Source organism: Bubalus kerabau, chromosome 5, assembly GCF_029407905.1.
Source record: "Bubalus kerabau isolate K-KA32 ecotype Philippines breed swamp buffalo chromosome 5, PCC_UOA_SB_1v2, whole genome shotgun sequence".
Classification (NCBI taxonomy): domain Eukaryota; kingdom Metazoa; phylum Chordata; class Mammalia; order Artiodactyla; family Bovidae; genus Bubalus; species Bubalus kerabau.
Genome location: NC_073628.1, coordinates 46902076 through 46930050, shown reverse-complemented (window position 1 = coordinate 46930050; position 27975 = coordinate 46902076). Strand labels below are relative to the sequence as shown.

At 41.0% G+C, this 27975-nt stretch overlaps 1 protein-coding gene and 1 pseudogene across 3 annotated transcripts in view; one reads left to right on the top strand and one right to left on the bottom strand.

Moving 5' to 3' along the window:
• Positions 1-27975, bottom strand: part of LOC129652703 (upstream-binding factor 1-like protein 1) — a 99589-nt gene that overhangs the window by 21302 nt on the left and 50312 nt on the right. Inside the window, exons 4-6 of one of the 3 annotated variants that reach the window (XR_008714699.1) lie at positions 25535-25557; positions 24582-24679; positions 22695-23573 (exon numbers count right to left, since the gene is read on the bottom strand). The exons of the other annotated variants lie outside the window; for them this stretch is intronic. The gene's annotated coding sequence lies outside the window, so the exon portion shown is untranslated. Of the gene's footprint in view, positions 1-22694; positions 23574-24581; positions 24680-25534; positions 25558-27975 lie in introns of those variants that run through there. 3 annotated transcript variants of the gene reach the window in all.
• LOC129652704 (upstream-binding factor 1-like protein 1) lies at positions 289-12911 on the top strand (annotated as a pseudogene).

Genomic DNA, 27975 nt, shown 5'->3' with positions numbered 1-27975 from the left:
AAAGTAATTCAGGCAAATTCAGACAGGTTACCACAAATATTGGGTGGTCATGGGTCACACGAATTGGGGCTACAATAAAATTTTATAAATGGAGATATGAATTCATAATTGAGGAGTTCAATTATTTTTCAAACAGAACTTCAAGAACTAGGAATGTGCAGTCAACCTCTGACTTTTTACCTGAGATTGGATTATGATGATTGTATTAAGTAGGTTTCAAAACGTTTGCATTCTCCTGTTGTCCTCTGAATGCATTTACAACTCTTGAAAAATTGAATCATGCTTTCCCCAGGGTTGAGAACCCTATCACTTGAAGGAAGTGGGCATGACCTTTGGAGAGCATATCAAGCATCCAGCAAGGAGCCAAGCTTATCTTCTCCAGAGCCCAGAGCTGTTGAATTTGGAATTGACTGGACTGTGGAGACTTTTGAAAGTTTTTGCCACCAGGAGGTGGGCACCTAAGCCCTGGACTGAATTTAAGAGAGTTACTGAACAAGAGAGAGCATGTCTGTAACAGTACTGAGGTAAGTTCCGATCCAAGTATGATGAATTTGTGCTATGTTCAGTTAATAATGAATCTTTAATGGTAATCATGGGCACAAAATTTAATTTTTTCTCTTATTGATTGGTAATATTAAGTAATTTATGCATTCTTATTTCATTACCTTATATATTTGTAGGTATCCTTAGGTCTTAAAAGACTGGGAATCTGTGTTGTGGAAAGAGCAGAGTGTACTTTGGGAGAGAGCCAAGGACCATCTCAGGGTGAGAACCAAGCCTCTGGAAAAGCTGTAAAGGGAGAAGAGGAAAATTGTAATAGCCAATACTTTTAATTTTATGTGCTTGAAAGACACTTTCGTTCTTTTAAATTACTGAAATTAAAGAAAGAGATTTCTTTTTTATCTGAATTTAGGTAAGCTCAAAATAGTTGCAACTAACCAAGGTCTAGAATATGTTCCAGAACCTGAGTTGATTCTGTGGAGTTGGGAGACTTTTCTTGTCCAAGAAAAGATGAGTCCCACAGATTTAGCAGATATGTCAGGGAGATCACTGGACTTGGAACATCCTCCACCCAGACCATTCTGAGACAATTATTTGTATTTCTTAAACAGCAGTGACTCCCTTTAATACCTGGGTAACTGAAGGAACAATTTCATGTCTGCACTATGTCCTGTCCTGTGGAAGAGCTGTGGCATAAGTGAAACAGACAGCAAAGGATCAGCAGAGCCTGGAGAATCCTCCTGAGAAGCCACAGTTCTGACTTCCAGTGTCTCCTGTGCACTAAGGCCAGTCCTTACAAATTAAATATTAAGAATATTAACAATGGGTCTTTAATTTGTAACATACTGACATGCAGCCAATATTTTCTCCCAAGAATTAAAGGTACTGACAGAAAGAAAGAAATCATTAGCTAGGAAGAGTAAGAGAGACACACCACAAAAATTATCCCATTGGTGAAACACCCAGACTTTTCTTTGTTTTGAGAAATCTCACTTTCTTAATATTAGCACCCAGGAAAGCAGAAGTATTTGGATGAGTCTTTGAATGAAAAAATTTTCTCAACAGTATTTTATTGGCATACATGAGTGTGTATGTGTATGACTCTGCGGAGTGTGTGTGTGGAAGGAAATAAGAAACAGCTTAACTACTGCAAATAATAGTTGATTGAACCAATAGTATTTTGTGATATGAATCTCAAAAAAATGATGCCTTTTAAATATTTGCTTCTACAAGAAAAAAGTTAAAGATGAATGATTCTCCCTTGTGGTTTCTATAATCCATTTATAGTATATGTAATAGAATTCTGCTGATGAAATGATGGAAATATAAATTTACACCAAAGCCTCTTCTGTATTTCAGAAGGGGATAGGCAGAAGTTTATTTCCCCTTAGTATCAAATGAAAAAAAACATAGGGAAAAGTAGCTGTATATGTAGTACCCATAATTTCCGTAGAGTCATGGTGAGAAGGGAGAAGAGGTAGAGTTCAGTGATGTAGTGTCTATATTTTCCTCATAGGAGTAACATGTACATCCTTGCTAGAGTCAAGATCTTATAATTTTAGATATATTGATTAATATTTTTTCTATGTGCATGCCTGCATGCTGATTTGCTTCATTCCTCTCTGACTCTTTATGACCCCATGAACACAGGCTCCTCTCTCCATGGGATTCTCCAGGCAAGAACACTGGAGTAGGTTGCCATGTCCTCCTGCAGGGGATCTTCCTGACCCAGGACTGGAACTTGAGTCCCTGACGTCACCTGCATTGGCAGATGGGTTCTTTCTTGTCACTAGCACCACCTGAGAAGGCCAATATTTTATTTACTAGGTTAAAAACTTCATAGTACAGGTATCAGTGCATGAAAGAAGTTCAGATCAGATCAGATCAGTCGCTCAATAGTGTCCGACTCTTTGCAACCCCATGAATCACAGCAGACCAAGCCTCCCTGTCCATCACCAACTCCCGGAGTTCACTGAGACTCACGTCCATCGAGTCACTGATGCCATCCAGCCATCTCATCCTCTGTCGTCCCCTTCTCCTTCTGCCCCCAATCCCTCCCAGCATCAGAGTCTTTTCCAATGAGTCAACTCTTCTCATGAGGTGGCCAAAGTACTGGAGTTTCAGCTTTAGCATCAGTCCTTCCAATGAACACGCAGGACTGATCTCCTTTAGGATGGACTGGTTGGATCTCCTTGCAGTCCAAGGGACTCTCAAGAGTCTTCTCCAACACCACAGTTCAAAAGCATCAATTCTTCGGCGCTCAGCTTTCTTCACAGTCCAACTCTCACATCCATACATGACCACAGGAAAAGCCATAGCCTTGACTAGACAAACCCTTGTTGGCAAAGTAATGTCTCTGCTTTTGAATATGCTATCTAGGTTGGTCATAACTTTCCTTCCAAGGAGTAAGCCTCTTTTAATTTCATGGCTGCAGTCACCATCTGCAGTGATTTTGGAGCCCAGAAAAATAAAGTCTGACACTGTTTCCACTGTTTCCCTATCTATTTCCCATGAAGTGGTGGGACCGGATGCCATGATCTTCGTTTTCTGAATGTTGAGCTTTAAGCCAACTTTTTCACTCTCCACTTTCACTTTCATCAAGAGGCTTTTGAGTTCCTCTTCACTTTCTGCCATAAGGGTGGTGTCATCTGCATATCTGAGGTTATTGATATTTCTCCTGGCAATCTTGATTCCAGTTTGTGTTTCTTCCAGTCCAGTGTTTCTCATGATATACACTGCATATAAGTTAAATAAACAGGGTGACAATATACAGCCTTGACAAACTCCTTTTCCTATTTGGAACCAGTCTGTTAGGATAGCACTAAATGATTGAATTGGCAGTTGGGCTTACCTAGTAGTTCAGACAGTAAAGCATCTGGCTGCAATGCAGGAGACCTGGGTTTGATCCCTGGATCCGGACAATCCCCTGGAGAAGTAAATGACAACCCACTCCAGTATTCTTGCCTGGAGAATCCCATGCACAGAAAAGCCTGGAGGGCTACAATCCATGGGCTGCAGAGTCGGACACAAATGAGCGACCAACACGCACACACAGGCACATGTTTATATTATTGTTAGAGACCAGAGTCTCACAGCCCTGTTGCCTCATGTTTAGGTGCTAAGTGCTGTATTTGAAGGCACAGAAGAGAGGGTGGTGAAAATGAAGGGCTAGCCACTGTCCATGGAGGTCACCATGTTTATCAGTTTCCTAGGGCTCCCACAGCACATGAACCCACATGGGATGGCTTAAAACTGGTGTATTCTCTGACAGTCCTGGAGGCTGGAAATCAAGGTGTTGGCAGGGCCATAATTCCTCCAAAGGCTCTAAAGGGATTTGTCTGTCTCTTCCAGTGTCTGGTAGCTCCTGGAATTCTTAAATTATGACAGATTACTTTAAATTCTGCCTCTCCATATGATGTTCCTTGCTGCATCAAAACACCCCTCTTTTTTCTTTTATCAGGACTCCAGTCAGCAGAATTTGGATCCACTCTCTACCCTGAATGGCCTCATCCTGACATCCTCCAGGTGATTACATCAGCAAAGACTTTATTTCTAAAATAGGTCATATTTAGAGGTACTGGCTGTTGGGATTTGAATATGATTTGGGAGGGCATAAGGGGGACATTGATCTCACTACCTCATCCAGCATAATGAAAGATTATTGCCCTCAAATCTGAGGTCTAATGTTTTGCTGGGGAAAGTAAAAATCTCACTTATTTATTTATTTTTTTTCTTGCTTTGCTTTGTAGGTAGTTATATGCAGTAGGGAGAGAAACTGTTATGGTAAGGTTTCAGATTTGCCAAGTTTGGCCAATGAATTCCTTAGAATATTTTTCTAGGACTACCATTACTGGGTGAGAAGCAAACATATTTTTTAAGAATTTTAATGCATATAATGAAAACATCCTCTGTTAATCTCACACAAACATATCAAAGTATGTGAAGGTAAACATTTTTACTGTCAATAAAACTGGATATTATCTCTCAAAGATTTGCCAAATTAATAGTTGAATAGTGTTTAATACTTCATAATAATAATTTAATTATTAATTTACTTGCTTTCTACTTAATATATTGTAAGTTATTTATTTTCAATAATACTGAATCTTCTAAAACTTAGTCTGAATTTGATATTATAAGCATAAAAATGCAACATTTATGGATTCCCTTAATTAATTTTTATAATAGCATATTAAAACTAATTAGAACTATAGACCTCTGAACCTTTGATATTAATCACGTTAGACCTTAGGCTAAGCAAATTCTTTCCTTAACTAAAACCCACTACACCCTCACCCTATAGGAATGTAACTTTATTTGGGTGGCGTCTGTTTTAAGAATAATCACCCCTGGAAAGATAAGTGTCCTGGTTGACTGACCGCTGTCACAAGGAGAGGGTCATAAATTGTCAGCAGGCCCCCCTGGCCAGAAGATGATGTAACACCCCTAAGACCTCTGTATACATTTGTATGAAGCACCTGACTTTGATAAAAGTCAGGACTGCTGACCCTGCATGACTTTTGCATAACATCTCAGTGTATAAAAGTAGACCATGGAAAATAAAGAATTGGGATCAGTTTCTCGAAATACTGGTCTCCCCATGTCGCTCGCTCTCTCACTCTGGCTGAGTCTCCATCTAGAGCGCAGAACCCACCAAGCTTACTAATTTTGCCTGGGCTTCTAAGACCCGACCGGGGAGGCCTCAGTGTCTCCTCTCCTTCGGGAGAACGGAAGGATGCCTGCGGCCTCCGTAAGTGGTGCAAACTTCTTGTCTTGAAGTTTTATTGGTCTCCCGCATAAACCAAGCTACTCAGCCTCTTTTCTCCACTGAATTTTCCTACTGAGCTATCCGCATCCTATTACTCTTTACATCTCTAATTAATATCTAATTGAAGCTATTGTATCCTGATCCTCGCCGAAGCTGTCCGCGCTTCGAATACCCTGGATCAGCCGGGGCTGGACCCCAGCAGTTTACTGCCATGAACATTTCCAAGAATATTAGCATTTCCCACATATATTTTTGTATATGATTTCAGTTTTGCCTGTGTATACCAATAAGTAAAAATATATATATCGAAAATTAAGCCATATCTTTTAATTGTTTTGTAAAGTAAATATTTATTTCATTTTTTCCAATCATATTCTATTGTTTGTCACTTAATCACTAGATGGAATGTACAATTATAATTAAATTTGAAAATAGATGAAGCCAGTTTCAAAAAATCATGAAGTCTGATATTATCAAGCACTATTTGATCTAATAAGTAATCATATCATGCTAGACATACTTTAGACCACCTCAGGTTTAATCCAATTGCTTTCAACAATGCCCATGGATTTTTAAAAATGAATTGCTCATATTTAATCACCATATAATCAGAATTAAATTAGCCAAGGATGACAGAATTTGGAGGCTCTGTTTCTCTAGTTCCAAAATTATCCTCAATAATTATTCATATTTTCATGTATGCTATATGGTGATAGAAATGGATTAGAACTGAAGGGGTTAAAAAGTCCATTCTAAACTTGACCTGTTAGTAGATCCTCAGTTCAGTTCAGTTCAGTTCAGTCACTCAGTCCTGTCCAACTCTTTGCGACCCCATGAATCACAGCATGCCAGGCCTCCCTGGCTATCATCAAAACCCGGAGTCTACTCAAACTCATGTCCATCGACTCGGTGATACCATCCAGCCATCTCATCCTCTGTCATCCCCTTCTCCTCCTGCCCCCAATTCCTCCCAGCATCAGGGTCTTTTCCAATGAGTCAACTCTTCGCATGAGGTGGCCAAAGTACTGGAGTTTCAGCTTTAGTATCAGTCCTTCCAATGAACACCCAGGACTGATCTCCTTTAGAATGGACTGGTTGGATGTCCTTGCAGTCCAAGGGACTCTCAAGAGTCTTCTCCAACACCACAATTCAAAAGTATCAATTCTTCTGTGCTCAGCTTTCTTCATAGTCCAACTCTCATATCCATACATGACCACTGGAAAAACCATAGCCTTGACTAGATGGACCTTTGTTGGCACAGTAACATCTCTGCTTTTGAATATGCTATCTAGGTTGGTCATAACTTTCCTTCCAAGGAGTAAGCGTCTTTTAATTTCATGGCTGCAGTCACCATCTGCAGTGATTTTAGAGCTCAAAAAATAAAGCCTGATGCTGTTTCCACTGTTTCCCCATCTATTTCCCATGAAGTGATGGGACCAGATGCCATGATCTTCGTTTTCTGAAAGTTGAGCTTTAAGCCAACTTTTTCACTCTCCACTTTCACTTTCATAAGAGGCTTATTAGTTCCTCTTCACTTTCTGCCACAAGGGTGGTGTCATCTGCATATCTGAGGTTATTGATATTTCTCCCAGCAATCTTGATTCCAGCTTGTGCTTCTTCCAGCCCAGCATTTCTCATGATGTACTCTGCATATAAGTTAAATAAGCAGGGTGACAGTATACAGCCTTGACATACCTCTTTTCCTATTTGGAACCAGTCTGTTGTTCCATGTCCAGTTTTAGCTGTTGCTTCCTGACCTGCTAGATCATGTGAAAAAAAAGGTCAGGGATTATCACAACATGGAAAGATGCATATTAAACTACCTTATTAAAGTATACTAAAATATCCAGGGAATTGGAGTAGAATGTGAGACCCTCAATATGAGAACAGAATGGATAATTATTATAAAAATCAATGGTGAGAATAAACCATCCCTGGAGGACTTAGGCAGTGGAAGTTAATCGAGATGAGAAATGGCATGAATCTATTCAGAGTTGATTGGGTTTATCCGAGAGAACTGTAGTAACCTAGGAGGGACTTCAAGAATCCTGATAGTCAAGCATCTCAAAAGTGATATTTCTGTTTTCTTTTTTTCCTGTTCAGAGATGTTTTGAGTTGTCTGAACCCTGGTAAACTCTGAAAGTAGCAGGTGCTGACCCATCCAGAGAGCATAGAATTTTGGACCTGATTGGGTGGATTCTCCTACCGGAATTGATGAGACCAATTCTGCAATCTTATGGTGAGTAAAGAGTTCTAAGTAGTGGAATTCTTGCTTCTTTCTATATATATATAAAATTCGACACTCAGCAGCCTTCAGAATTTCTGAAGCAGGTGAAGTACTCCCAGCTAATAAAAAAATTTGTAATTGCTTTCAGTTCACTCTGGAGCTAGAGAATTATAATATCTTCCAATGTTTGAAATTTGTAAATGAAAATGAATGATTCTTCTAACTTATGGTTTCCATGGTGTAAAACTAAAATGTGAATTTGGGGATGGGAAATCCTATACAAATAGTTTTTACATTTGGCATGATGCCTAAAACTTGATTGAGAAACTGTTGTAGAATGTGAAGTGTAATATTTCTTCAGGAAATGGTGGGGCTCATTCTTTGAAATGTCCAGTGATAACCTAGATACTGGTGATGACTCTCAATACATAACATTGGTGACACCAAATACGAAAAAGCAGAGAAAATTCTTCACTCAGTCTGATATAGAAATGGAAATCTTGATTAATTTCAGCCGTTTATTTTTATGCCCACTATATTAGATAGCACTATTATTTTTAAGTATTTATTTTTAAATTTCATTTATTTACTTGTATGTTCTGGTTCTTAGCTAGAGATGTGTGGGATACTTGGTTGAGGCATGCAAACACTTGGTCACCATCCATGAACTACTAGTCCTGGCATGTGAGCACTTTGCTGTGGCCTGTGGGATCTAGTTCCCTGAGGGGGATGGAACCCCGATGCCCTGCACTGGGAGCACAGAGTCTTAGCCACTGGACCACCAGGGAAGGGCCAGCACTCTTTTGCATTTTAACTTGGAATCTACATATTTCCAAATGTGAAAAATCTTTGGGAGTATCAGTTCAGTTCAGTCCCTCAGTCATGTCTGACTCTCTGCGACCCCATGGACTGCAGCACACCAGGCTTCCCTGAGGATCATCAACTCCCAGAACCTACTCAAATTCATGTTCTTCACATCAGTGATGCCATCCAACCATTTCATCCTCCATCGACAACTTCTCCTCCCACCCTCAGTCTTTCCCAGCATCAGGGTCTTTTCCAATGAGTCAGTTCTTCACATCAGGTGGCCGAAGTATCAGAGTTTCAGCTTCAGCATCAGTCCTTCCAATGAATATTCAGGACTGATTTCCTTTAGGATTGACTGGTTGGATCTCCTTGCAGTCCAAATAACTCTCAAGAGTCTTCTCCAGCACCACAGTTTGAAAGCATCAATTTTTCAACACTCAGCCTTCTTTAGGGTCCAATTCTCACATCCATATATGACCACTGGAAAAACCATGGCTTTGACTATATGGAGTTTTGTCAGTAAAATGATGTCTCTGCTTTCTTAGTATGCTGTCTAGATTTGTCATAGCTTTTCTCCTGAGGAGCAAGCTTCTTTTAATTTGGTGGCTGCTGCTACAATCCATAGTGATTTTGGAGCCCAATAAAATAAATTTTATTTAATAGGCCTTAATACAATGTCTATTGATGTTATCTGAAAAGAAATATTTAGCCCTTCGAGTCTTTGACTCTTACATAAACATGTTTACACTTGTCTTCATCTTCGATGGCACTTCTGTTGTTCGATGAATCATATCAATTATTATCTCAGTTCCACATTCAGTCCATGGCCACCTGGACACTTCTTTCTATACCCATAGCTGATTCACATTGTTGTATGGCAGAAACCAATACAATCTCTAATGCAATCATCCTCCAATCAAAAGAAATTAATAAAAAGGAAGAAGAATGTAGCTATTCTCTGGAATCCAGGGAGTGTTACTATTTAAGAGATTATATTCACATTAAATCTCAGTAGAATACAGAGAGTTCCCATATATATCCTGCCTCCTCAAAACAAAGGCACACACACACACAGTTTCCCCATTATCACATAATGTATCAGAGTGGTGTATTTATTACAATTGATACTTCATCGTCACCCAAAGTTCCTGATTTTACATTAGCGTTCATTCTTGGTTTTGTTTATTCTACTAGTTTTACACTGATGTATAGTGACAGGTACCCCCCAGTATAATATATGAAAGTGCTATATGCCCTAAAAATCTTTTGTGATCACCTGTTCATCAGTCCTCTAACCTTAACTGCTGGAAACCAAGGATTATTTCACTCTATATTTTTCTTTTTCTGGAATGTCTTATTGTTGGACTCATGAAATATGTATCCTTTTCAGGTTAACTTCTTTCACTTAGTGATATGCATTCAACTATACTCCATGTCTCTTGCTAGCTTTCTCACTCATTTCTTTTTAGCAGTGAATACTATTCCATGGCCTGGATGTACCAGAGTTTCTTTATCCATTCATCTACCATGAGCAAAGCTACTAGAAGTATCCATCTGCACTTTTTCTAAATGGATTCACCTGATTTTAGCAAATGTAGAAGAAGATGATTATGGAATTCCATGGTAGGAGGATATTTAGTTTTGTAACAAACCACCATGTTGTCTTTCAGAAAGTGTTAGTCATTCAGTCATGTCCAACCCTTTGTGACCCCATGGACTGTAACTCACCAGGCTCCTCTGTCCATGAAATTCTCCAGGCAAGAATATTGGAGTGGGTTGCCATTCCCTTTTCCTGTCTTTCAGAAGGCCTGTACTATTTTGAATTCCCATCATAAGTGAATCAATTGATGATGAATCCTGATTCATCAATGAATTCTTCAATCAGTAATTCATCAATGAATCAGAAATTCATCAATTAATTCCTGATTCTCCCCATCCTCTCAGTATGTGGTGATGGCCGTCTTTGGGATTTTGACCATTCTTATCCATGTGCTGTGGTTTGGCATTGCTGTTTTAAAGTCCTTTGCTTTTCAGGCACTTAATTTTATTAACTCCCTTCATTTTCTCGTATTCTTTGTCCCTTGAGTGAGTAGCCAGTCTTTTAGTTTGCTCCTTTATATGTAAAACACTCTCTGGTGAAATTGTTTGGAAGGCAGAGTGAATGGGGTCTGAAGATACTTAACTCTGCAAAGGAAACTTCATAATGTTCAACATGAATCCCAATTCAGACTAAGCCAGTTTTCATTTACATTCTTAAGGGTAAATAAAATGATAGAAGAGACATATCCCAAGTGATATGTTCTTCTCTCATGTGTCACACAGGAGAGTAACTTTCTTTTTCTTTCTTCACAGAATCATCACACTCACCTGCTGAATCTTGAGAGTGCAGATGCTGGAAATTCTGCTGAGATGGCTGAACTTCCAGGACCATATAATTGTCCCAAAGACCTAGAAATGGTGCTGCCTAAAAGCCAAGATGACTGGTCCAAAGAAGACATTGTGCAGTTACTGGAATATATGGAGAAAAGCATTCCATCCAATGACAGGCACACATTCAAAACGACCCAGTCAATGATGGACTGGGAAAAAGTAGCTTTTAAAGATTTTTCTGGGGAAAAATGCAAACTCAAATGGTTAGAGATTTCTTGTAACTTGACAAAGTTCCGCACTTTGAAAGAATTAATCCAGGAAGCTAAGGAAAATGTTAACAATCCTTCCAAAAGCAGAAACCACAAGAAACATCCTGATTTACCCAAAAGGCCCCTGACAGTTTACCTTCGCTTTTTTAAAGAGATGAGACCTCAGTACCTCCAAAAACACCCCAAGATGAGCAACCAGGAGCTGACCAAGGTTCTGTCTAAGGAATACAGGAAGCTGCCCAAACAGCTCAAGCTGAAATACAGTCAAGATTTCCAGAAAGAGAAAGCAGGAGTTTCAGGAGAAAATGGTTCTGTTCAGAGAACAGCACCCTGAACTAGTCCAGAACTCCAAGAAACCTGATGTCCCCAAAGGAAGTCGAAGCAAAGTGCCAAAGAAGTTTCAGGAACATGTGCAAAAAGTGAAGCCTCCCCCAGAAAACAATTTACCCATAAAGTGGAAATTCCATGGAGAGCCCAAGAAGCCCCCGATGAATGGCTATCACAAGTTCCACCAGGATCTCTGGTCGAGCAGGGAGTTGAAAGTGGTACCCTCGCGGGAGCGCATGGTGGAGTCAGTAGATGCTGGCAGTGGGTCCCCCAGGACCAGAAGGAGCTTTATAAGATGCAGGCGGAGGGACTGCAGACACAGTAAAAGGTGGACCTTGATCTCTGGCTCAGGACTCTGTCTCCTGAAGAATATGCTGCTTACAGAGAGGCGACTTGTGCTAAGCGCAAGAACACGAGCATGACGGGGGCCCCAAACCCCAAGATTAGAAGGATGGGTCTGCAGTCCCCATCATCAGGGAACCTGAAAGGAAGACTTAGAGAGGACCTGGGGCTTCAGTCTGAAGAGTCAGAAACATCAGACACGATTGGAGAACACTCTCCTGCCTCAGGGAGATCAGAGGAAAACAAGGAAGAGGAGGCAGACAGCAGCTCCTCAGCCCCCAGCACCGAGGATGAAGATGGAGATTCTGAGCTGGAGGACAGCAGCTCCAGCTCATTGTCCTCAGGGGACTCCTCTGACTAGGATTCCAACTGAGTTTTGCTTCACAACCTGAAGGGACAAAGAACTTTCCAGCAAAAATCCATGGGCCCTTCTCTCTATTGCCTCTTCATTGTCTTCCTTCTTTCTCTCCCTCTTCATACAAAGTGGGACCTGTTGGAAAGAAGGCATCTTGTGCTCTAATTTCTGGCCTCTCCATCTACCCCACATTCACCTCGAGAGAAAGTCAATGCAATGACGCCTCCTGGAATAAACCCTGAGCTGACTGGGCTGTGGGGCCCCCTGGACTAGACTGAGCTCCCTAAACTGGGAAGGTTTGCTCTCCTCACCCTCTGCGGGCCAGACGTGTGAGGGGCTGCAGGGGTCTGTGACCCCCCCTTCTCTGTGACCTTGTCTCTCAGGTCTCAGGCAGTGAGCTGGGGAGGGAAGATCTGATTGACTGGAAGTAGGAGACTTGCCTTTAAGACAATTGTCTCTGTCCCTTCTCTCTGAGGTGAGGGGCTGGCCCTTCCTTATCTTGGAAGCAAGGATGGGCATGTGGGCAGCAGCATTTCTCTCTATATATTTATTCTTTGAGTTATCAGTGAGATTTTTCTTACTGATTTCAAAAATTATAAATTAAAATTTAAAACTGCTACATTTGAGTTAGCTTTTCCTTAAAACCATCATCCTTTGACTCAATGGCACTAATTTTCCAGGCCAGATCTAAATTTCTTCTGGTTTCTGCCCCAACCCATTCCTCATGCTGAAGATTGTAGGGAATCATGTTTTTACCATAGACTTGGTTTTTTGCAATATGTTATGTGATTGTATTAAACAGGTGTTTTGTATAAGCATTTTAGTCCATAGGTTACTAAATTTTTTGGGAATTTTTATGTAGCAGAATGACATTACTTTTAATATTTTGGTTTATTTATATATTTGAAAATGAGTGTAAACCATCATCTCATTAAACTTTTCTAGATATTCTTGGCTGAAAATGAAAAATATTCATTTTTGGCTCTCATGCACTGTTAGTATCACAGAAGTAGTTGTGTTCTTATATACGAAAAGGGATGGGTTTTGAGAGTTCATCTTACTCCTTGATGTCTTAGGGAAATATTTTATTCTTTATAAATGTACAGGCAGGGAACCTACCGTACAGCACATGGAAGTCTGCCCAGTGTCATGTGGCCGCACGGATGGGAGGGAGGTTTGAGGAGAATGGACACACGTGTCTGCGGGGCTGAGTCCCTTTGCTGCTCACCTGAAACTATCACAATATTTCTATGATTACTTATTTTTTGTTTTCGGCTGCATTGGGTCTTCATTGCTGACCAAGGGCTTTCTCTAGCCCAGAAAGTGGGGCTCCTCTTCCTTGCAGTGTGCGGGCTTCTCATTGGGGTGGCTTCTCTTGCAGACACGGGCTCCAGCTCATTGGCTCAGCAGCTGTGGCACATGGGCTCACTTGCACTATGGCCTGTGGGATCTTCCCAGACCCGAGATCGAACCCATGTCCCCTAACTGGCGGGGGTATTCTTAACCACTAAATCACCAGAAAAGGCTTACCACATTGCTATTCAGCTATATGCCAATACATAATGAAAAGTTTTAAAAACAGATGCAGAAAAATACAAATACTAGAGCAATATAAGTTCAAAGTCTGAATTTTCTAATAGAAGCAGATGGCATTTGTTAGAATTATAAATCTGTATTTGTTGCCTCATCTACCCAGTCATGAACTGGGAATAAAACTGCAATCATAAAAGATCTAATTTAAGATTAGATTTAGTGCTTCTAAAACTGACCCACAGTTCATTCACACCCACAAAATGTTAAGTGGATTTCTTTCCTCCTGGCAAATCTAAACATATCTTTTGGTTGAAAAACTCACAGAGAACAGAGGGAGACACTGCTCACTGATGGCCAGACAGCTTCTCCCTTTCCCCTAGAAATGAAATTGAAGCCAGGAATCTAGCAACTCAGCCGCAGAGATATTTCTGCATTTTTGCCAGCATGACCCAGTGCTCTACTTCATTAGACCTTCCTTCCCAGAACCTGCCCAGCCTGCACTTCTGATCCCTTCACTGTAGAAGGACGGGTACGGGGCAGCAGCATAAGGAAAGCAGGGGTCAGGGACTCAGCTCTCAGGATTCTTGGTCTCCCCTTTCCTTGTCTGAAGCTTCTCTTTCAATGAAGGGCAGAAGTTCTTGAACTCTCAGTCCTGGAACCCTTCCTAGATATTCTGCCCCCTCTATCCAGGAGTGGAGCCCACTGGTTCCCATGGAGGTGCAGGCCCTGGAGGTGAGGGGCGCAGACTCTGAGTGTAAAGAGCAGTTCTGGGACCCCTGCAGCCCCCCTCCCCTGCCCCCTCCTGCACATCTTCCAGGGGGGACTCTGGGCTGAGCAGAGCCTCACGCCCGCTTTCCCAGATGTGCCAGGTACATGAGCCGGTCTGGGGCCTCAGGGTAAAGCTCCCTCTCTGGACAAAACTACATTGGACTGTCAGAGTTTCAGTGCCTACAGAGGCAGGGATGAGAACACAGAGCCCAATGTTGCCCCCTCAAAGGTCTGCAGGGTCCCTTCCTGCCCTGAAGGAAGGTCCCAGAGGGCAGCCACCCCTTGAGTCCAGGGCCAAGTCTACTGGGGCCCCGCACCACTGTGGGCAGATTGGCCTTGGGCAGGTAGGAGATCACCTCCCTCCTGGGTTCAGTCCCTTCAGAAGCTGCCAGGATTCCTTGGTATCACAGGGCTTTCTGCACCCTGGGAAATTTTGTGAGCTCCTGGAGAACCACGATTTTTAAGGCCTAAACTTCCTCCATTGAAATGCAAGGAGATCAAACCAGTCTATCCTAAAGGAAATCAGTCCTGAATATTCACTGGAAAGACTAATGCTGAAGCTGAAGCTCCAGTACTTTGGCCACCTGATTCAAACAGACAACTCATTGGAAAAGTCCCTAGTGCTGGGAAAGATGAAGGCAGGAGAAGAAGGGGGCGACGAAGGATGAGACGGTGAATGGCATAACCAATTAACAAATTTAACTACCAAGAATGTTTAGGGGAAATTTTTTTAACTGTAAGGTACCCTATCATAATTTCTATTTGCATTTAACTTGTAATTCAAATGTCCTGAATTAATTTATAGTTCTCTGTGACTCTGGGCTTCCCTGGTGTCTCAGAGGTAAAGAATCCGCCTGCAGTGAGGAGTCAGAGGAGGCACACGTTCGATTACTGGGTCTGGAAGATCCCCGGCAGGAGGGCAAAGCAACTCACTGCAGCATTCTCACATGGAGATTCCCATGGATAGAGGAGCCTGCTGGGCTACAGTCCATGGGATCGCAAAGAGTTGGACATGACTGAAGTGACTGAGCATGCATGAGACTCATGCACGTGAGCAACTGACATATCTAAGAATAATTCCAGGTCTTAAGGGACCCTTCTTTCAGAGTCTTCTCTCATTATACAAAAATATATATATAATAGGCTTGAATCCCATTATCATTTCACCAACTTTCAGGTAGATTTGTCCATATTATCTTCGTAGAAATATGACTTTAAATATTTAAATTGAAGATTGGTAAAGAGGTTAAGATTGACAATACAGAACCATTATGGAAAGACCCCAATGTGTGGTTCCACCAATGGGCCAAACTCATCTTGAAAGTGGCTGAGCCAGCCCGTCCGTCCAGTGATGGCTTCTGGACCAAGTCTTGGGTTCATCAGTTGGCACACGGACAGCAGCACTGACTCATCCCTGCAGAGGATTCCTTGAAGAGTTTCTCTTTTGTATCAATGTATTTACAAATGATAGACAGTCACTTGAAAAGTTTCCATCAAAATCTTTATCTCATATTGCATTATACTTGCACAAACATCAGATAAATGTGCACAATTCTGCCGGGAGCCAGCGTGAGGAACTCCGCTGGTGGCAAAGGTCATGAGGAAGGAGGCTCGGCATACACAAAGGTGGGATCGAGCCTCAGGAGTCCCCCTGGATATTCTCGAGCATCTACCCCCAAAAGCAGAGTCTGCCTACTTTACTGCTTTGTGCTCTCACTGCTGACTTTACGGGGGGCTGTACCCCACCACCATTTTGCTCTCTCTGAAAAAGAGTTAACTTACAGCTCCAGTTAATAAAGTTCCTGGGCATAATAGGAGTGTTTAAATCCAAACCCCTAAGATGGCTCTCTAACTTGCCTGACAGGTTTACCTGGACTCCTACAGCTATGCATACAATTGTTTAGTCTCCCAATCACGAGAGGCACGGGAAGCTTAAGATATTCAAATAGCTTAGAGCCTCTCAGAGAGTTAGAAGCTGTCAGAACAAAACTAGTAAGAGATTTCATTGATGAGCCAATGCTTGCTGCCAAGTTTCCACATCCCCTGTATTGTATCCTTGGAAGTGTATTAATATAGTTGGTATGTAGAAAAAATAAGTAGTGGCCTTGGTGTTAGCAACTTTAGACCCTTAAGGTAATAAATTCTTTCCTTTGTTGTAAACCCACTGCACCTCTGCCCTATAGGAATGCAACTTTATCTAACACCTTCGGAGGATGGCGCCAAACCTTAAAATAATTACTCTTAGAGAAAATAAGTCTTATGGTTGACAAACCTTTGTCAGAGTCATAAAATGAGTTAACATTTTAACAGGCCTTCTGGCCAGAAGATGATGTAAATCACCTAAACCATTTGTATACGATAAGTTTGCAGAAAAGAAACCCTGGTTTCGATAAGGATCAAAGACTGCTGACTTTGCATGATTTCACACCCCCTATTATCCTCTATGTGCAACTTATGGTTTAAAACCCCTGTTGAAAATAAAGCTATGGGCCTTGCTCACTGAAGCTTGGTCTCCCCATGTCATTCTTTCTCTCAACCTCTGGCTGGGTTTCCATCTGGACCACAGAGGCCCACCAAGCTTACTAATTTTGCCTGGGCTTCTAAGATCCGACTGGGGAGGCCTCAGTGTCTCTTCTCCCACGGGAGAATGGAAGGATGCCTTTGGCTTACGTAAGTGGTGCAAACTTCTTGGCTTGAAGTTACATTGGTTTTCCGTGTAAACCAAGCTACTCAGCCTCTTTTCTCCACTGAATTTTCCTGCTGAGCTATCCTCATTCTATTACTCTTTATATCTTTAATTAATATTTAAAGAAAACTATTGTATCCAGTTCGCTGAAGCCATCTCCCCTTCGAACTCCCTGGATCAGCCGGGGCTGCACTCCAGTACAATTCTTAGAGAATCTTTCTAATTTTTCTCTTGTCTGACTCCACTGTCCTGACTCTCAGAGGTACTTACCTCTCTCACCTACCCCTGAAATAGAGCAGAACCCTATGCTCCTTCCTCCCTCCACCCCCAACATCCTCAGCCTGTCTTTTGTCTGTAGAAAAATTTTAGTCAAAGAATAAATGTAATCTAAGAAGTGAGAAAACCCAGATACAAAGGAAAAGCAGTCAAACAAGATAAAATAATAATAATTTAGTCATTAAGCAAAGTCAAGAACCTTTAATTCCTCTCCAAACACTATGCATAATATTTTGAGCCATATGCTTTGACCAGTTTTGTAGAAACTAGAAGCCCCACCTGACAGAAGGTAACTGCATGACAACCAGACTGTCCATGCCGTAAGTGGCACAATTCCAAGAACTGGCCTCAGAGAAACTGGAAAAATATAAATGACTCTAGACTTGAAAATTAACTCTACTTAAAACAATCAGATGATGCTAGTCAGACAACCTCATGACCAATTTCAAGATGACTTTGGACCTGACGGCGCTGTTTCTGTGTGGAGCCCTTTTTTTTCTCCTACACACCCTAAACTCCCTATTTAAAAACCCTTACCCTCAAATTATCAGTGAGGAGTGGGAATTTGGACATGTGGGACCTCTCTGACAATTGCTGGTCTCCAAAGTAAAGCGGACTTTCCTTTAGACCAACCTTACCTTTGGAGTAGACGTTCAAGCAGTGGGCAGCCAGACCTGCCTTTCAGTTGATGCTACCTGGAGGAAATGAGCCTGGACACCAGAAGAAACCTGTGAGTTTGAATCTTAGAAACATAGGCAGCAGTTTACCCCTTGACTCCTTCAAGACATACACCTGCATCTCAGACTAACTTCCAATAAATGGACACAGAATTATATTCACTAGAATGAACACTGGGGTGCATGTATCTTTTCAGGTTAGTCTTTTAGTTTTCTTCACTAAATCCTCAGAAATGGATTTGCTGGATAGTGTAGTATTTATGACTCCTATTACACCACATGGTAGTAATGTACTATTATTTTGAAACTGAAGATTGGATTAACTAAAAGAATTTTAAATACAATTTTCTTTTTCTTGTTGGCTTAAAGCTCAATATTCAGAAAACTAAGATCATATTATCTGGTTCCATCACTTCATGGCAGATAGATGGGGAAACAGTGGAAACAGTGTCAGACTTTATTTTTCTGGGCTCCAAAATCACTGAAGATGGCAATTGCAGCAATGAAATTAAAAGACACTTACTCCTTGGAAGGAAAGTTATGACCAACCTAGGCAGCATATTGAAAAGCAGAGACATAACTTTGCCAACAATGATCCATCTAGTCAAGGCTATTGTTTTTCCAGTAGTTATGTATGCATGTGAGAGTTGGACTGTGAAGAAAGCTGAGTGCTGAAGAATTGATGTGTTTGAATTGTCGTGTTGGAGGGCCTAGAGGAGCTATCCCACGTTGAAGGTCAGGAAAGGCGGCGGTGAGGAGATACCCCTTATCCAAGGTAAGGAGCAGAGGCTGTGCTTTGCTGGAGCAGCCATGAAAAGATACCCCATGCCCAAGGTAAGAGAAACCCAAGAAAGATGGTAGGTGTTGCAAGAGGGCATCAGAGGGCAAACACACTAAAACCATACTCACAGAAAACTAGTTAATCTAAACACACTAGGACCACAGCCTTGTCTAACTTGATGAAACTAAGCCATGCCCGTGGGGCAACCCAATATGGGCGGGTCATGGTGGAGAGATCTGACAGAATGTGGTCCACTGGAGAAGGGAATGGCAAACCACTTCAGTATTCTTGCCTTGAGAACCCCATGAACAGTATGAAAAGGCAAAATGATAGGATACTGAAAGAGGAACTCCCCAGGTCGGTAGGTGCCCAATATGCTACTGGAGATCAGTGGAGAAATAACTCCAGAAAGAATGAAGGGATGGAGCCAAAGCAAAAATAATACCCAGCTGTGGATGTGACTGGTGATAGAAGCAAGGTCTGATGCTGTAAAGAGCAATATTGCATAGGAACCTGGAATGTCAGGTCCATGAATCAAGGCAAATTGGAAGTGGTCAAACAAGAGATGGCAAGAGTGAATATCGACATTCTAGGAGTCGGCGAACTAAAATGGACTGGAATGGGTGAATTTAACTCAGATGACCATTATATCTACTACTGTGGGCAGGAATCCCTCAGAAGAAATAGAGTAGCCATCACAGTCAACAAAAGAGTCTGAAATGCAGTACTTGGATACAATCTCAAAAAAGACAGAATGATCTCTGCTCATTTCCAAGGCAAACCATTCAATATCACAGTAATCCAAATCTATGCCCCAACCAGTAATGCTGAAGAAGCTGAAGTTGAATGGTTCTATGAAGACCTACAAGACCTTTTAGAACTAACACCCAAAAAAGATGTCCTTTTCAATATAGGGGACTGGAATGCAAAAGTAGGAAGTCAAGAAACACCTGGAGTAACAGGCAAATTTGGCCTTGGAATATGGAATGAAGCAGGGCAAAGACTAATAGAGTTTTGCCAAGAAAATGCACTGGTCATAGAAAACACCCTCTTCCAATAACACAAGAGAAGACTCTACACATGGACATCACCAGATGGTCAACAGCAAATCAGATTGATTATATTCTTTGTAGCCAAAGATGGAGAAGCTCTATACAGTCAGCAAAAACAAGACCAGGAGCTGACTGTGGCTCAGATCATGAACTCCTTATTGCCAAATTCAGACTTAAATTGAAGAAAGTAGGGAAAACCACTAGACCATTCAGGTATGACCTAAATCAAATCCCTTATGATTATACAGTGGAAGTGAGAAATAGATTTAAGGGCCTAGATCTGATAGATAGAGTGCCTGATGAACTATGGAATGAGGTTCGTGACATTGTACAGGAGACAGGGATCAAGACCATCCCCATGGAAAAGAAATGCAAAAAAGCAAAATGGCTGTCTGGGGAGGCCTTACAAATAGCTGTGAAAAGAAGAGAAGCAAAAAGCAAAGGGAAAGATATAAGCATCTGAATGCAGAGCTCCAAAGAATAGCAAGAAGAGATAAGAAAGCCTCCTTCCGCGATCAATGCAAAGAAATAGAGGAAAACAACAGAATGGGAAAGACTAGAGATCTCTTCAAGAAAATCAGAGATATCAAGGGAAACTTTCATGCAAAGATGGGCTTGATAAAGGACCAAAATGGTATGGTCCTAACAGAAGCAGAAGATATTAAGAAGAGATGGCAAGAATACACAGAAGAACTGTACAAAAAAGATATTCATGACCCAGATAATCACGATGGTGTGATCATTGACCTAGAGCCAGACATCCTGGAATGTGAAGTCAAGTGGGCCTTAGAAAGCATCACTAAGAACAAAGCTAGTGGAGGTGATGGAATTCCAGTTGAGATATTTCAAATCCTGAAAGATGATGCTGTGAAAGTGTTGCACTCAATATACCAGCAAATTTGGAAAACTCAGCAGTGGCCACAGGACTGGAAAAGGTCAGTTTTCATTCCAATCCCAGAGAAAGGCAATGCCAAAGAATGCTCAAACTACCTCACAATTGCACTCATCTCACATGCTAGTAAAGTAATGCTCAAAATTCTCCAAGCTAGGCTTCAGCAATATGTGAACCGTGAACTTCCTGATGTTCAAGCTGGTTTTACAAAAGGCAGAGAAACCAGAGATCAAATTGCCAGCATCTGCTGGATCATGGAAAAAGCAAGAGACCTCCAGAAAAGCATCTATTTCTGCATTATTGACTATGCCAAAGCCTTTGACTGTGTGGATCACAATAAACTGTGGAAAATTCTGAAAGAGATGGGAATACCAGACCACCTGATCTGCCTCTTGAAAGATTTGTATGCAGGTCAGGAAGCAACAGTTAGAAGTGGACATGAAACAACAGCCTGGTTCCAAATAGGAAAAGGAGTCTGTCAAGGCTGTATATTGTCCCCCTGCTTATTTAACTTATATGCAGAGTACATCATGAGAAACGCTGGGCTGGAAGAAGCACAAGCTGGAATCAAGATTGCCGGGAGAAATATCAATAACCTCAGATATGCAGATGACACCACCCTTATGGCAGAAAGTGAAGAGGAACTCAAAAGCCTCTTGATGAAAGTGAAAGTGGAGAGTGAAAAAGTTGGCTTAAAGCTCAACATTCAGAAAACGAAGATCATGGCATCCGGTCCCATCACCTCATGGGAAATAGATGGGGAAACAGTGGAAACAGTGTCAGACTTTATTTTTCTGGGCTCCAAATCATTGCAGATGGTGATTGCAGCAATGAAATTAAAAGACGCTTACTCCTTGGAAGGAAAGTTATGACCAACCTGGATAGCATATTCAAAAGCAGAGACATTACTTTGCCAACAAATGTTCGTCTAGTCAAGGCTATGGCTTTTCCTGTGGTCATGTATGGATGTGAGAGTTAGACTGTGATGCTTTTGAACTGTGGTGTTGGAGAAGACTCTTGAGAGTCCCTTAGACTGCAAGGAAATCCAACCAGTCCTTCCTAAAGGAGATCAGTCCTTGGTGTTCACTGGAAGGACTGATGTTGAGGCTGAAACTCCAATACTTAGGCCACCTGATGGGAAGAGCTGACTCATTGGAAAAGACCCTGATGCTGGGAAAGATTGAGGGCAGGAGGAGAAGGGGACGACAGAGGATGAGATAGTTGGATGGCATCACGTACTCGATGGACATGGATTTCGGTGGAAACCGGGAGTGGGTGATGGAGAGGGAAACCTCAGGTGCTGAGATTCATGGGGTCGCAAAGAGTCAGACACAGGTGAGCGACTGAACTGAAGTATTCTTTATTACACTCAACAAAAAGTTTTGCTGTTTATTCTGGTAAATTTCAATCTTTAAATTTCAAGATTTCTGTGATTTGATGTCTCTCCTCAATTAAAATTTCTGAACTTTAAAAGGTATGAAATCTTATTTTCTCTATGTCATTCTGTTAAGATATGTATGCATTTATATTTAGTGTGTCTGTGATTTCTTGAGCTTATGAATGTTATAGGTAGCCCATTCAACATTTTTGTTAAATAATATTATTGTTTTTCCTTGTGATGTTGGTTATACTTTATAAGCTTTTTAACAGTGGTGGAGCATATTTTTCATTATGACTTTGTATAGCTATTTATTGAAACAGTTATATTTCAAGCAGGTTGGTTTTGTTACTTGGGATTTATCTGTACATATGGCAGACATAAACCTCCTAAGCTAGATGGGTCAGCCAATATTAGATTGTGAGTTTTACAGAAAAAAAGCACAAGATATGCTGAGTCTACCCAACAGGATGTCCTCATTTAGTCCAATAGCTTTACAAATTACATCATGAAAAAAGAGGTTTTAAAACTGAGGTTTGATGAGGTATATGCATAAAAGAGATAAGAGAATTCCAAATCTTGCTTTAACCCACTAACTGGGTAAACAGAGCCAGGAGTTCTTTGGCATCCAACTACCTTGGAAATTAACAGAGAAGACATAGAATAAAAATTGCACAGTATTCAAAGAGAGTTTTATTTAACATTTTATACAACTTTATACAGTTGACACATGCTTAGTCATTCAGTCATGTCCAACTCTTTGTGACCCCATGGGCTGTAGCGGTCAGACTCCTCTGTCCATGGGATTTTTTCCAGGCAGGAATACTGGAGTGGGTTGCCATCTCCTACTCCGGGGGATCTTCCTGACCAGGGAGTAAACCCAAGTCTGCTGCTTGGCAGGAGGATTCTTTATGGCTGAGCCATCCAGGAAGCCCATGCATTTAACATGTCAACCCTTAAACAAATCAATCAATATGCTTCATAAAGGAAGGCAAAGTTACAGAAAATCAAGCAGACATTAAACTAGTGATGTCAATTATTTACATTTCTGATACCTGTTTTCAGATTTCTACATTGTCCTTGATCAAGAGTGTCCAGAGCATAGAAAAGGTCTGCGAGGAGAGGAAAAGGAGCAGAAGAGGAAACTGCAAATGAGAGAACTATTGGCCACATTCACGAAGCTCACGGCACCACCGTCAAAATCCAGGAACACCCGCACCCAACCCAGAGGCTTTTTGACATATTGAGGTGACAGTGGGGAGGCGGTAAAGAAACTGCACTGATTGTTCTCTCTGATACAAAGAAGTAGAAAAACTCCCTCTGAGTCAAGAACCGTTCCCAACAATCATTACAAAATCCAATGGCCCAGTTGCAATAGCCCGCCACATCCACCTCCCAGTAGCATTGATCAGAAGTGAACGACTCGGCTCCCCAGGCAAGAAAATATTTAGATCTTGGTGAAGTGTTGTTGACACCAGGACCATCAGGACCAGCCAGCAGACATCTCAGATCTTCAAACACAGGGACACGAGGAGTGACTCTTTCATTATCCAGTGCAATGACACTGCAGGAAGAAGGGAAAAAATTATCTTAGCAACTAGTGTTATAAATTCACGATGGACATTGGCTTTGTAGAGTGTCTAGGTTTCCTAACTTGTGGCTAGAATTGGAATCAAGACAGCAAGGCGAGCTTGAGAAATCTTTTGCAGTCCAAGATCTACAGGTCTGTCTCCATAAGATTCAAGCCAGACCAAATGGGAGAAATGATTTGTATCTATGAGACCTACTGCTACCTCTTGGCCATCACTTCTACAATTTCTACATTTGAAATTGTCAATTAATTAAAAAGTTCACTATCAGAAACCAATATACCTCACCCTTCTCCTCAGAAAATGCACAGTAATACCAATAATAGTAATAACTCCTAAACTGTTTTCACTTTTCCTGACAAGATTTTTTACTAAAGCATGCAAAGTTAAAATGAAAGCAAAATGTCTTATTTTTTGAAGTAGTTTCTTTGTGAGAATTTTATGCCAGCATACCTTAAAGCGAAAAGGGATAAATCTAATGAAAGAAATTGTCAGCTTACTTTGCCAATGTTTTGTGTAAACTGTGTATAAAATTTCCTTTTATGTTTGTAATAAATTTGACCATATAGAGGATTAATATTTTGTATTTATTACAAAGCATTTTATAAACCAAGTTAAAATTTTCTAAGCATCTCAAAACCAAATATAACATTCATTCTGTAAAACTTGATATGTACTGAATGTACATGCAGAGTTACATGTTACTTTTAAACAGTCAATAATGTACCTCAGCCCGCTACAGACCATCCACTATGTTTTCCTATTGTTTACCCTCTAGATAGCTTACTACCACTCATTATAAATGTTTTTTTTTTTTTCCCAGATGCCATTTAGTTTTACTCCATACATTATTCTCCTATAAGGGTAAGTGTGGATATTAAAATTTCCAGCATAGTCCACAGACTGGACAGTGGGGAAAGGTAACCCATAGGACAGAAACAGAGGCCATTGTATCCCACCCCCACCAGAGGGCTGCCTGTTACCTTGGAATTGGTTGAGCCAGTCTATGAGTCCAGGGATGGGCCATGCACTAAGTTGTCGGACTACAGGCCAGGGCAGGTGCAGCTTCACTGACTCACCCCTGCAAGAAAGGACACTTCATTACTCTTCTGGAGCTCAAATTTTAATCACAGTAATTCTGGCTGCATGACCCTGAAAAGGCTTCACTTCAATCCTCAAACTTAGGTTCCGGTCCCATGAAAGTAATCCCTCAAACTAGAGGATTTATGTTATCAAGATCAAATAATATTCTATCTCATCTATCCCAGGGCTAACACAGCAATCATAGCATTAAGTTCAAATCAGTCATGACAGTATCTGGTTTCCTGCAGCCAATCTCAGGGCTATGGAAAATGACTTGAAATGAAGGACATTCAAGAGGGGCACTCTGACTTTTAATCCACTCACATCACCACAGAAATGCTCAGTGTCTGTACAACCACAGCTAGTGGTTGAGGAGCTTGGCTTGGGTAGCAATTCCAATTCTTGGGACTCAGTTTTCCTGAGGGCATCATAGAGTCTTTCGTTTTCACCTCCCCATGTGCTGCACATGGAAACTCTGCACCCAGATGATCCTCTGTTGGCCCATTCTCTCTCTGATTCTGTTAGGTTTCTATCAACCCTTATTTCCTGCACATAATCCTTTCATGACTTTGGGTACATTCCCTCTGTGGTTTTTTTTTTTTTTTTCTAAAACTTAAAATCAGCAATGGTAGCTGTCCTTATGTGATCTTTGCACAAAATTCTGCAAGTAATTCCCTTGCCCAGCTCCACCTCGGGTAAAACAACATGCAAAACTCTATCTTTGGAGAAAAAGAAATCTAAATATATCCTGAAAGAGGTTATAGTGTCCTGATAATTCATGCTCTCATTTCAGTGCCAACTGACTAATCACAGTTACAATTATCAAACTTGAAAATGTGGTGGGCAAGCTTACCTTTTCCACATGTATTCATAATGCTGTAAAGAGAGAAACAGAAAAAATGTCTTAGTGTATTTCACAGCATTCAGAGCAGAGACATAGTTTCTTGTTTCCAAGGGTAAGTGAATCCACATTTCAGCACAGTATCATGCACACAGAAACAGAAAGGGAAATGAGTTGCAGGGATTCCCAGTTTCTCATTATTGCCAGGTCCATATGCCAACTGGTACATCTTCAAGCATGCTGCTCTGTGGCAGTTTTTCAGAAATTGAATATTAGGAGTATTTAAGAAGGATTCTCTAGGATTTCTTTTACCTACTTTCCCATGAAGCTTTGCAATTCTTGGGTATGGCAAGAATGGTCCTTTGTCATTAGCATTTCCCGGACAGATAAAACTCTGAACACAGCAATAGAAAGCATGATTTAAAACACATGATGAAAGACAAAGGAGAGGTGAGTATTATCCAGGGAACACCATGACTCTCCAGGCCTCGGTCCTTACCTCGATCAGCTCCATGTCTGGCTTATGGCACAATTCCTTGAGCTCCTCATATATCTGCCTTAAAATTTCTGCTTTAGGTCCATATTGTATTGACTTTCTTTGACCTGAAAAATCTCCTTGCTTTCCTCTATTTTATCTAAATGATGTTTCTCTCCATAGTAGACTACGTGAAACACCTTCCAATATTGAGTTTGGTTCATCTTCTTCCACATGGTCATATAACTCTAGAGTGACAATTAATAAATCAGGTCTCATATTCCCACTGATTTCATCCTTAAGTGTTATCTACTTTTTTTCTTCCACATTTAGAAATTCAGTACTTTCATTAAACACAAAAATTTTAGAAAGTTTTTGTGTTGTTGTTCTCAGTGCTTTTTATTTCACTGAAACTAAAGTCAATGTTTTGACTCCAAACACTGCCTCAAATAGCCACTTCTGTGATTTAATAATAATGTTATAAAGTGCTGCACTCATTATGCCAGAAAATTTGGAAAACTCAGCAGTGGCCACAGGACTGGAAAAGGTTAGTTTTCATTCTAATCCCAAAGAAAGGCAATGCCAGAGAATGTTCAAATTACCACACAATAGCACTCATCTCACATGCTAGCAAAGTAATCCTCAAAACTCTGCAAGTTACACTTCAACAGTATGTGAACTGAGAACTTGCAGATATTCAAACTGAATTTAGAAAAGGCAGAGGAACCAGATATCATATTGCCAACACCCATTGGATCATAGAAAAAGCAAAAGAATCCCATTATCTTCTTTTTTTTTTTTTTTTTTTTTTTTAATTTTATTTTATTTTTAAACTTTACATAACTGTATTAGATTTGCCAAATATCAAAATGAATCCGCCACAGGTATACATGTGTTCCCCATCCTGAACCCTCCTCCCTCCTCCCTCCCCATTCCATCCCTCTGGGTCGTCCCAGTGCACCAGCCCCAAGCATCCAGTATCGTGCATCGAACCTGGACTGGCAACTCATTTCATACATGATATTTACATGTTTCAATGCCATTCTCCCAAATCTTCCCACCCTCTCCCTCTCCCACAGAGTCCATAAGACTGTTCTATACATCAGTGTCTCTTTTGCTGTCTCGTACACAGGGTTATTGTTACCATCTTTCTAAATTCCATATATATGCGTTAGTATACTGTATTGGTGTTTTTCTTTCTGGCTTACTTCACTCTGTATAATAGGCTCCAGTTTCATCCACCTCATTAGAACTGATTCAAATGTATTCTTTTTAATGGCTGAATAATACTCCATTGTGTATATGTACCACAGCTTTCTTATCCATTCATCTGCTGATGGACATCTAGGTTGCTTCCATGTCCTGGCTATTATAAACAGTGCTGCGATGAACATTGGGGTACTCGTGTCTCTTTCCCTTCTGGTTTTCTCAGTGTGTATGCCCAGCAGTGGGATTGCTGGATCATAAGGCATGTCTATTTCCAGTTTTTTAAGGAATCTCCACACTGTTCTCCATAGTGGCTGCACTAGTTTGCATTCCCACCAACAGTGTAAGAGGGTTCCCTTTTCTCCACACCCTCTCCAGCATTTATTACTTGTAGACTTTTGGATTGCAGCCATTCTGACTGGCGTGAAATGGTACCTCATAGTGGTTTTGATTTGCATTTCTCTGATAATGAGTGATGTTGAGCATCTTTTCATGTGTTTGTTAGCCATCTTTATGTCTTCTTTGGAGAAATGTCTATTTAGTTCTTTGGCCCATTTTTTGATTGGGTCATTTATTTTTCTGGAGTTGAGCTGTAGGAGTTGCTTGTATATTCTCGAGATTAGTTGTTTGTCAGTTGCTTCATTTGCTATTATCTTCTCCCATTCTGAAGGCTGTCTTTTCACCTTGCTAATAGTTTCCTTTGATGTGCAGAAGCTTTTAAGGTTAATTAGGTCCCATTTGTTTATTTTTGCTTTTATTTCCAATATTCTGG